Below are 11,370 nucleotides of genomic sequence, written 5' to 3'. Positions count from 1 at the left end.
TTCACCTATATTTGGGATCCTCTCATTATCTGAGGTTTCCTGCACTTTACCGTGCAACTAAAGCAGTCGGAGAGTGATTAGCGATTAGTATGTTACTGAAGTTTCTAAGTTCGTAATGTTTTTATCAAGTAGTGTGGGACGTGTTACGATTTGCACTTAGTAAGTGGTTAGGACCAATTACTAACTGGTTGCTAAGAGGGTAGTATTTGTTACAAACATGCTGCTTGCTTTATTTACTAAGAGGGTAGTATCTGTTACTAAGAGGCTGCTTGCTTCAGTTACTAAGAGGGTAGTATGTGTTACTAACATGCTGCTTGCTGCAGTTACTAAGAGGGTAGTATCTGTTACTAACAGACTTCTTGCTGCAGTTACTAAGAGGGTAGTATCTATTACTAAGATACTGCTTGCTTCAGTTACTAAGAGGGTACTATCTGTTACGAGCATGCTGCTTGCTGCAGTTACTAAGAAGGTAGTATTTGTTACTAACAGACTGCTTGCTGTAGTTACTAAAATAGTAGAACCTGTTACTAAGAGGGTAGTATCTGTTACTAAGGTACTGCTTTCTTCTGTTACTAAGAGGGTAGTATCTGTTACTAACATGCTGCTTGATTCAGTTACTAAGGGGGTAGTACTTGTTACTAACACGCTGCTTGCTTCAGTTACTAAGAGGGTAGTATATGTTACTAAGATGCTGCAACTTCTGTTACTAAGAGGGTAGCACCTGTTACTAAGATGGTAGTATCCGTTACTAACATACTTGCTTAGTAGCGGTTACTAAGCCTCTTGTTACTAACTCCAGTTACTAAGAGGGTAGTAACATATGTGACAAGCACTTAGTAAGTGAAACTTAGTAAGTATTACAACCCTTTTTTTAAGAGTGTGGGTGCATGTCGAAGGACTGATGGTCCGAGTGCGGTACTCGGGGACGTCCGCGATCGCAAAGAACATGCCAGCATTCCCGAAGAAACCCTGAGGCAAATCACAGCCCGAAGCGACCTCGGTTACTTGTGTCCATTCCAGCTGCAAGCAAAGGAATGAAGCGTGTTCTAATAATGCTTTTACGATTTCGTTCTTGGTGGCATGAGCAGTTAGGGACAAGCATCAAGGTGAGCCTAAATAAAGTCTGCGGTGAGGTGAATTTCGAAACGGCAAAGCAGTGGTTCTACCGTTGGGATAATGTAACAGCAGCAGCATTCAGATCCCATGAGCTGCCGCTTAATTTTACTGTTTTTTTTTCTAAAGTCTGCTCTTAGGCATAGTAATGCGTAACGCTATAGCTGCACACGCAAGTTTTATGCATGGTATGAAGGCTAACAGTGAGTGAATGTTGTGGCAGTGAGGGGATGTAGTGGTCGATGTCAGACGCGAGGCATGCTGCATGAAGACAACTTATCCCAAGTACGACAGAGCGTGAGATGACCATTTACTAGATAGCGTAGAAATAGTCTGAAGTAAACTAGCCATAAAGATGAAACCTGGCATGCAAAACTTGCACAGTGCCCAATATTCCTTGTATTTCAGTAAGGTGTGAGTTAATTTTTTTAACACCAGTGTAATTCAAATACGCGCTAAGAAAACCAGAGCGCCATGTCTCTTACAACGCACACACATTGAGCTCGAAATCTTTGAGCTAGATCGCCGACAATGCTATTCTCCACGTGTCTGCAAAGACGTGAAAGAGGTTATTCCGGGTGCCACACTGGTGGTGCGCGCACATCAGGTAGTCTTGTAACGCGCCGCGATTACAAGTTTCACTGTGCTTGCAATCTTTATCCTCATCCCATTCACCCTCAAGCATCAACAGAGATGCTAAATCGCGCGTACGGTTGCACCCAGTACGACAAGAACGTCTGGCCTCTGCCACTCCCCCCCTTGGCGCACTTTTCCTCTACCAAATCTTTACGATGGATATGTCGTGGCTTGCGCTCCGAAAATAAAGATACTGAACTGACACACTGAACAGTAAAAGTCTCGGTGCGTAGGTGTAGTACGCAATCCAGTGTGGGCTGTTTTGATTCGCTCTACAGATACTTCCGTGATGCATGTTTTCGCTCTCTCTTCTGGGCTCATGTTCACATCTTCGGATAATTATTTTCGCCGATGTACATTTTCGATAAACCATTTCAGCCAATCCCGATGTGGGGTATGTCGTTAGTGAATCAGGTTGGCCAATGAGTATACGACCTTACGAAAGAGAAGTTTTGCTAGTTCGGTCCCTGTTCTTTATTCAGACACACCGCTATAGATTCGAACGATACAGGATACCTTTTGAAACGTCCTAAAACATCTTAAGTGGTGGTTAGGGTCCGTGCACGCTGATATATGTATTATTCCGTGCTGAAAACGTCCCGTAACAGTTTCCTCATCAATTAAGAGGTGACAGGTGTGATATTGCGGTGAACGCGAAGTGCGCGGCTTTGCAATTTTTTTGAACCTCACGTGACCAGTTTCATTAATCCGAAGGCGTACTTTCCAGCGCTGCATTTTCACCCAACATATGACGGCACCTGTTCTGTTTCAAGTGGAGATGAGCTCCTAGTTGCACAGACTTGGAATTCACTATGATGCGCGCTTATATCAAGAGAGCTGAATCTAAGTGCTTAGTGTCATATCACTAAGAAAGCGCTCTTGAACACGGTGTTTGCAAGAGTGACTAACTGCCAATAATTGAACAAACTGCATCGCATATGGTTCTGCAGTTATGAAAAAGGTCTCTTGGTTTCGCACTCTTTCCGTGACCGGCTTATACCTTTGACAAAGCAACGATTTCAAGTGATGATGTGATCGCTGGGCTTCACGCTGTATATCGTTATAGCGACGTCACAAAATCTGCCGATCTGTGACGTCATGTGGTACCGTCATCCCGGGATCATAATCTTTATTTTTTTTTTGATCGCTCGTCTTATCGCCAACTAAGCAAAGCATCGAATCCGGTCACCTTAAAAGGAAAAAAAATCACAGCATATCCACAGACTATGAGTGGGGCGAAGCGTCCGTCCATCTGTCTGTCTGTCTGTCTGTCTGTCTGTCTGTCTGTCTGTCTGTCTGTCTGTCTGTCTGTCCATCCGTCCGCTCCTATTACACTAGAGCACGCATCGCACGGACGGACGGACAGACTGACGCTTTGCCCCACTCATTATTCACTCAGAGGGTATGCTGTACAATTCCTATTATAACAGCGTCATCTATTCTCTTTAATCGTCAAATATATGAACATTGCTAACGCCATCTAGTGATATTATTTCCAAGGACATATACAGAAAACGCGATCTAGTGAGCAACTGTAATAACTTACTATAAGTGGCTACTACAGCATACTACGAGGGAACGACTTGCACCGTAAAGAGCTTCGTCCCTAAGCATTTCTGGCGGTGCGCCTGTTCGAGGCAGAATTATTTCCCTTCTCTCGGTGTCTGTGACTGCAGATATATGAACACCTTCATGCGGCCCATCGAACTGGCCTTGAGATTCGCCATTAGAGAAGCAATTCACGTGGACCGTTCCGCCCCACAATCTCATCTGCACGGAACATACGTGCATTGATTGCTACACACACGTTGTCTACCCGCTGCTGGCGCACAACGCGTGCAACAGCTGCCTAACGACCGGGAAGACTTTAACATAACAATACGCGTTCCGCCTGGGACACAACCATGTCATGCAGGTGTTGCACGAACCAACTTGCAAGCGCTGCTGCAGCTTGGAAAGGATGCAGATGATAATACCTGCACTGCATACGGACGAGGCAGAAAATGCCGCAACTGATGAGCTCCGGTGGGCGCGTTGCGGGTTAAGGACTTCGATTTAGGTTATATGTTGAAACTTTGGTAAGCCAAGCGAGCAAACGCCGTGAGAAATTAGCAAGAGAAGACAAAAAGTGCAAAAGGAAGATCGCATACTGGTCAATTATTTCACACCGAACTTGATTATGTATAGAAGAAATGATGTTTTGTCTTTGTGTCTGTACAATCCCAGGAAAGGGAAATTAGTGGAATGATATAATATTATCTGGGATTTTACGTGACAGGACTACGACATGACTTTGAGGAGAACTGCGTAAATTTCGACCACCTGGGGAGCTGTGCACCGAAACCTGTATCGCTTGAAACCTGCATCGCTTGAAACCTGAATCTAAATGAGACCACCGCATTCGAACCCACGATGTTATGTTCATTTTCCCTAGGCGAGCATTGTTACCACTATATACCACCGCGGCGGCCGCAGATTTGTGGAAGACGTCATTTCGACGTCACATTATCGACCTAGCTAAACCATCTTTCTTTTGTAGGGTAACCTTGTGGCCGAAGTTGCTATAGTACCGTCAAGCCAATGGCATCTCCTGGTGGCACGATGAACATACGACCGACAGTGAGACGCATACACTAGTTTTTCGAAGCTCATAGTTGTTGTCTTGTGGCGTCGGAAATACCACGTATCATTTTGTGCACGATATGCTTCGTTTTTTCTGTACATTCCACTTCGAATAATGTTAACTTCCGGTTAATCGGGCTAAAGGCTCCCGTGACACAGTCAACGTAAGACAGTACCTGTCCTGGTACGTCGACTTCGACTCACTTATTGTGCCTACGGGGGTTCTCATAGCCTGTATAGTTCAAAGTCGCAATTACCCCTCGTTAACTTTATTTCGCACTCAAACGTTTCCCTGGGGGAGGAATCAAGTATGTGGTTTGGTCTATATTGACTACTTGACGTGTGGGTTCTGATACCACTATTCCGGGCTGTTAATCTTGCCGTAAACCTTTAGCAACTAAACGAGCAGCGCTATACAGCAGACGCAATGACATGAATACAGTATGGTTGGTGCTTTAGACGTTTCATGACATCGTTGATTTCACGTCGCCGAACACGAAATTAGGAAACAATTGCCTAGAAACCCAAGATGGCGGCGTCCATGTGTCCTATGTAAAATTGTTTGAAAGAGTTTGCCCCCGCCATGTTGCCATTGAAAGTTTCGCAGCTTTGCTAGTTTGATAGGACATTCTGTAAAAGCTTCCCGGCTTGCGCGAAAAGAGATAAAAAGGCTAAGCGAAAAGCATGGAGGTTAACCGAAAGATAAATATCCAGCTTGCTACCCGACACTGGGGAAGGGGTAAAGGCAGAAAAAAAAAAGCAGCAATCAAAAGAATCCGAGGAGTTTCGTACAGCTGGTTAAGCTAAACTATAATTCCAGTGGACCGCTGGTTCAAACCTGTACACTCGAATTCTTCGCTATATATAGAGCGTCAATAGCGCCGCCGAGACAAGCTTGTTTGGCTAAACGTCTCATTTAACAAATTTCTAAATGCTGGTTTCTCTCTTGCCTTATAATAACATCAGCACGCCGCACATACAAACCTTCCCCACGCTATTTTCAGATGATTAACATCGCTTTGGTATTGGCTTAATTAAAGTGCCGTCGCCAGTAAACTTACTTCCTGTCAAGGTCTTTAGAAAATATAAAAGCCGAACGAATGAGTTCACTTACTAATTGCGACTCTCATATCAGCTTCCGCAATATCGCTTAGGTTTGAGGCGCACAGGCTGTAGCTAAGCTCTACTGGTCAGCTCGAGTAGAGAGATGAAGAGAATGAATGCCTTCACGAAGCAGCCAGCGTCGCAGGGACACAATCCTGCGCAGCCTTTTGGACTCTACAGAATCCGTGATGTAGTCTTAAGCCTCAAAGAGGATGAAATAAAAAGTGAGTTACTAGAGAAATGATAAAAGGGATGGGGTGATCATTTGTAAAGGGGTAGGGGCATGTGTGCTGTTCCATCGGCGGCAGCAGGGTGCCGGAGATGCACAGATCGGTCGACAAACAGTGAGAGGGGCTGAACCACAGAAACCAGTCCCTCTTCTAGCAGAGCTCCGGCCGGACGACCTTCAACTTGACTTTGCTCATTTGTTGAACGCCCGGCAGCCTTCGCGCTTTCCTTGTTCCTGTCTCGCTTTTTTTTTATTCTTATCTCTCAAGCACGATCGACACTCCCTTTATTTCTCGTGGCTTTTCTCGTACAGCTTCAGAGCTCCCTCCGCCACGAAGATGCATGGTGTTTGCGTTTCCCTTGCTCGGCAGGCTGGTAGCGTTTGTATATTTAATGCATTCGTGAAGTGGCGACGTGTTCTGCCCAGACGGCGTTATCGTTTCGGTTCTTACAGTGTTGGCTGCTTGCACATATCTCAACGAGCTCTCTGTTGTATGTGAATCAGCGTGTGTAAGACTATCCGTGTAGCTGAATGCACGGTCCTGTGTGGTTGTCCTTGTCAGCCGGAAGAGAGATTGTCTGCTTCTGGGGCCAGATCTTCCCGCATGCCACCGCGTCGTCTTCACTGTTGTTGTGCCGAGTGATTGTGCCAGGAACTCGGGTTCCGTGCATTTAGCGGTGGGAAATAGCGCTTCCAGCATCCAATGCGCAGTGCTCATCAGGTTTTACTCTACGAAAGAGTTTTTCTCTGCTAGTACATAGAGGAATTCGATTGCGTACTTCGAGCTTGCCGTTATTGAATCTTTATAAAAAATAGTTGGCAGTCGAAGCCGCATACTGCATCTCTGTGCCACAGTCCTTCTTCGCATTTTAAGAGAGCAGTGACATCTGCAACTTGGTAAAGGATTGAGATGGTTTGTGATTTATCGTGAGACTTTAGCAGTGCAAACATAAAGAATGCAGTGAGAAAGAAACGCATGAACTGGTCAAGACCTGTTTTATAATGCAAATGTGTTTCTTGAATGACTGAGCGTTTCTGTGGAGAGTCGCCTGGAAATAACATCCGTTCATCTCTTTGTGAGCTCACAGAATCATCGCGACCCTCATTACAAAAGATGATCGTCAGGGTGGGGGGATCGAGGGGGTCACAGACTGAGTTCAAAAAGACGACATGACACGACATCAGCAAGGCTCCTGATTAAAACTACCGGTTTCGATGTGTCTATTTTGCTTGCAAGCATTGTGAAAATTCTTTTCATATAGAAGTAATGAGCACCTGTAGTTTTAAAGAACTATAACACAGATTTCATGAAATGTTGCTAGTTGTATCGTACAAATATGGCAGGTGTGACCTGGTCGCAATGCATGAGAGAGGAGAAAGCTAGAGCGGACGAGGGGGAAATTGACTTTTGCGCAACCCTACACAGCCAATCTCAGCAACTAAACTGCTCCGTGACCTGTTGTAAAACACTTTAATGGAGCAGCTCAGCAAGCATGTTAATAACATGAAGTTATGTAATAGTAGCTATAATGATAGTATGAGTAATAGGTTGTTCAAACTTGAAAAGTGGCTGCCCCACTTGGCAAGATTTTTTTAAAATTTTTAATGAAGGCCTACGTGCTGCTATGCTGTGTTAATAAGAAGCAGTGGTTGTTGCAGATCTGTAAAGCGCTATAGGCCGTGCCGAAAAGAGAGTGTGAAGCTCACAAGCGCAATGTTTTGGTAGATCCCTGCATTCACCCATTCCCACTTTTCATGAAAGACGGTGCTGCTTGTGATCATTGCGGCAGCGATGAAACGATAGAGCAGATTCCTTGTCACTGCCCTCATTACAGTTAGCTGCTACGTTAGCTCACCCTGACGACATACCTCTGTCAGAACAATCAGTGTTTGAAAGGCGACATGATCTGTCTTCACACAGAAAATCAGTGTGGGCCTTAATGAACTTTTTGCGCGGTAGTGGCCTACTGAATAGGCTATAGCACCCCAGCTCACAATTTTTTTTTTCGCGCGTCTATTTCGCTCTTCGCTTTCTTTCCCACCTTTCTTCTCCATTCTCCCTTCCATTAGTGCAGGGTAGCAAACCGGATGCTCCAATTTCTGGTTAACCTCCCCGCCTTTCCCTCATTTTATTCTCTCTCTTTCTCTATTCCAACTTCCGCCTTCACACATTCGCATGCGTGAGCTTTATTTGATGGCTCCGCCACCACGTAACGTCGGCTCTGTGGACACCCCAATCGTAGCCATGAAAAGAAAGAGCAAAAGCGAGGAAGAAAGAGAGAAAGAGAGAACATAAGAAAGAAAGGAAAAAGAGAGAAAATAAGACCAAAAGAGAGAACGAAAAAGAGAATAAACGAACGAAAGAACGAAAAAGAGAGAGAAAGAATGAAAGAGAGCGAGAAAGAGAGAGTGACCAAAACAAAGAGGGAAAGAGAGAGAGAACGAAATAAAGAAAGAGAAAGAAAGAATGAAAGAGAGAGAAAGAAAGAGCTGCCTGCATTGGAGTGCCAACAATTGCAGCCCTGCTAATCCCTCTGATTAACTGTGTATAATTTCGCTTGAGCTTGTGACTGGTGTAGTGCGTATAAGCAGCACGCAGTACACCATTCAGGGAGCCTTATTAGCCGTTTGCATGTCAGCTGTAGGTTGTGTCTCGTGCAGTGCGTAAGCGATAAGTGTGCACGAAACAATTGTTGCAAACTTTTTTTTATGGTACGTAAAAAATGTGAACGATGCATGAGGTTGCGTGTCACACGCAATGTCACACGAATGATAGTAGCGCAAGTGCACACATCGCCATTCGAGAAATGTGCCGCCTACTCCCCACTTACCTAATAGCGCGTTTAATAATTCCAAAATATGGCTCGTGTTTATTGGCATAATAAATTTACAGATATGTTTTCGGTCGACACCGACAACGCACTCCAAAATCTTTCAAGGTGAAGCAGCAGTAATTCTTGAAGTTGACATTATTCCTTCATACGCTTGAGCAAGTGTCATGCTTGGAAATAGCAGGTTGGATATTTTCTTTTGACATTATGGGCGATTCTCACGCAGCGCATCTACCGGCATCGACACTTTCGTGACGTCCGGCTGCAGTGCCGATCCCGGTAACTTCATGTTCTACTAGTTGCGACGGTGTGAGGTACTGAAATGTGCGAAATGACTGCTTGTGCATCACCAAGGGAGCCATGGAGCACAGCGGCTGTAGAAAAGTTGCGATATTTCATGCGAACACTAGACAAAAAGCCTATGCCATGGTGTGGCGTCAGGGTACAGCAGTAACCGATACTAGCCTATGTAACCATACATGTTATTACATCTCCTGGGTGCACTCATGCTTAACACTGTATTTTCTGGGGTCCTGGAAGCTTGACCAATACTTTCCTGTCAGTGCCCCTTTGTACTACCGTCAATTACAGCCGCCGCAATCTCAGTATTCTAGACTCTTATGATAATATCAAGTGAGAGATGGGCATTGGGATGTTGGGAGCACACAAGCACGTGATAAGGCTGCAGCTCAGTCTTACTACCTTACGCACTATGCTTGGCTGTGTTCTTCGGCACTGAACGAAAAATAGACGAAATATCTGAGATCCACTGTCACACAAGACACACATGGCAGGAGTGGGGAGATGAACGGAAAATTAGAACGCACAGAAAAATCAGACATTGTTAGTGACATGTAAAATAAATTCATTTAGAAGATGCATAAAATTGAGCACAAATATTTCATTAAAACGTGGCATATATATTTTCTCGCCGTATACATTGTAAAACTGAGTTGTGGCTGTGATAGTGGCCTTTTTCTTTTAATTTAGAAATTGTGCTTAGCCATACTACGAAGGTTTGTCATAAGAACCGAAACAAATTTGCTTCTTGTAGAAGAAAATCTTTGGATATCTTTGCTGCTCATTTACCCATGTGCAATTGAGCCTTTTTTCATGTACGAATCTAGTTATAACAGAGTTTCGGACAACAAACGTGCACTTGACAGTTAGTGCTTTTCTTTGTGTCCTACACGTCCCTGTATGTCGGCGCTGTGGCACATTTGGATGCATTTAGCCAACTAGTCCGAAAATCCCTGTTCACATTCTTGTAATAGCTCGCTGGAGCTTCTGTTCAAGCTTGTGGGATAAGGAAAGAAGATGTGTACTAAAGTATTATCAATACGAAACCTTCCTGATCCAATAGACAAATCAGGTTTTGTAACATAGGCTTAATTATTATATAGTCATTACGGTGTAATTGCGCAGGAGATAACGAGCAAACACGTCTACTGGTCCAGTGCCTGTTTGTGCCACTTCTGTCAACCATGCTTCATCTTTCATCCGGTTCAAATCCTCAATATCTATCATATCACACAGATCGCAACTCTTCTCCAATGAATTCTTCAGTTTTACGCTAAAGACCAGACAACGAACCAAATCTCACGTTGTCCGCGTCATGTGAGTGTCATCGGCACTTCAGGTCATGATGAGCACTTGAGTTCAGGAGGTACCGATACAGCCTTTGATTTTGGGACCCCCTTTTGTATAGTAAAGACATGTCACATTCTTGTATTCGTTCCAATAAAAAATCTAAAAAAAATCTGATTGGCGGCAGGAGAATGGAAGAAGAAGGGCACTTGCCCACAACAAGGCCACACTAGCACACCTCCCTCCCAGCACTGCTTTTCCCAGCAATATTGGGGCACCGAAACCCACGAACACCATTTGTTACACCATAGTTCGTTAGAATATGGTTCATGATGCCTTACTCTTTGAACTATGGCCAACATGGAAATCAAAGCATTTCAGAGGGTCTAGACAACGAGGCGTCAGAGCTTACCTGTTCACATGGCTACATCCACAAAAGAGAGAATCCGGGGCGCTGTAACGCGCCGTTGAGGAGAGAATAGAATCACGCAGCCGTCGCACAAAAGAAGGCACAGTCGTCGGCTCTATTCACTGCGCGCGCCTGGTGCCACCGAACTTAAGGTAACGAGGCCACACGCACAAACAACGCTGGAATCCTTTCCAAGCGGCAAAAGGAGGACCTTGTTGAAAAAAATCTACGGGGCACCTCCGAGATGAAGGAGTCGACACTCACGACACTACAATCACACAGCACCACCTCCAGATCCCAATCATTGCGCAATAGCTCGAGAGATGTCGAACCACGCGCTGCCAGCTTTCGATGTCGCGCACAATAACACTGGAAACTCCGCACTCCTGAACGTGGGTATCCGCAAGGGCACGCCGATGTATCCGGGAGTCACGAGCAGCTAGTGTCGCTGGAACCGCGAGGACGTGTGACGAGCACGCCGTGCCGAAGGCACGCTCGAAGCAGGCATGGCCTGCTTGACGGTGATGCGTACCACGAACGAACGAAGCACGTCGACCGGCTCGCGACTGGCAGCGTGTCTTCGGTACGCAGGTACCCCCCGAACCAACGACGGCAAGGGCGTCTTGCCTCCCTCGTTCCTCCTTTCGCCTGGTTGTTTTTCGGTTTTCCCCTCTCCTCGCTCGATGAAGAAGAAGAAGCCGTTCGTCCGGCGGAGTGGAACCATGCTCCGACGGCTGCCGGCGAAGACGTGTCTCTTCCTCCTCGCCCCAACCGCGCACCGCCGCCGCCAGAACCAGTTGGGGCCTTTGTTTCTTGCTGGAAGCTCGGCTCGGGCGCTG

Source organism: Rhipicephalus microplus, unplaced genomic scaffold (assembly GCF_043290135.1).
Source record: "Rhipicephalus microplus isolate Deutch F79 unplaced genomic scaffold, USDA_Rmic scaffold_189, whole genome shotgun sequence".
Taxonomy (NCBI): Eukaryota; Metazoa; Arthropoda; class Arachnida; order Ixodida; family Ixodidae; genus Rhipicephalus; species Rhipicephalus microplus.
This window is presented reverse-complemented; position numbering follows the sequence as displayed.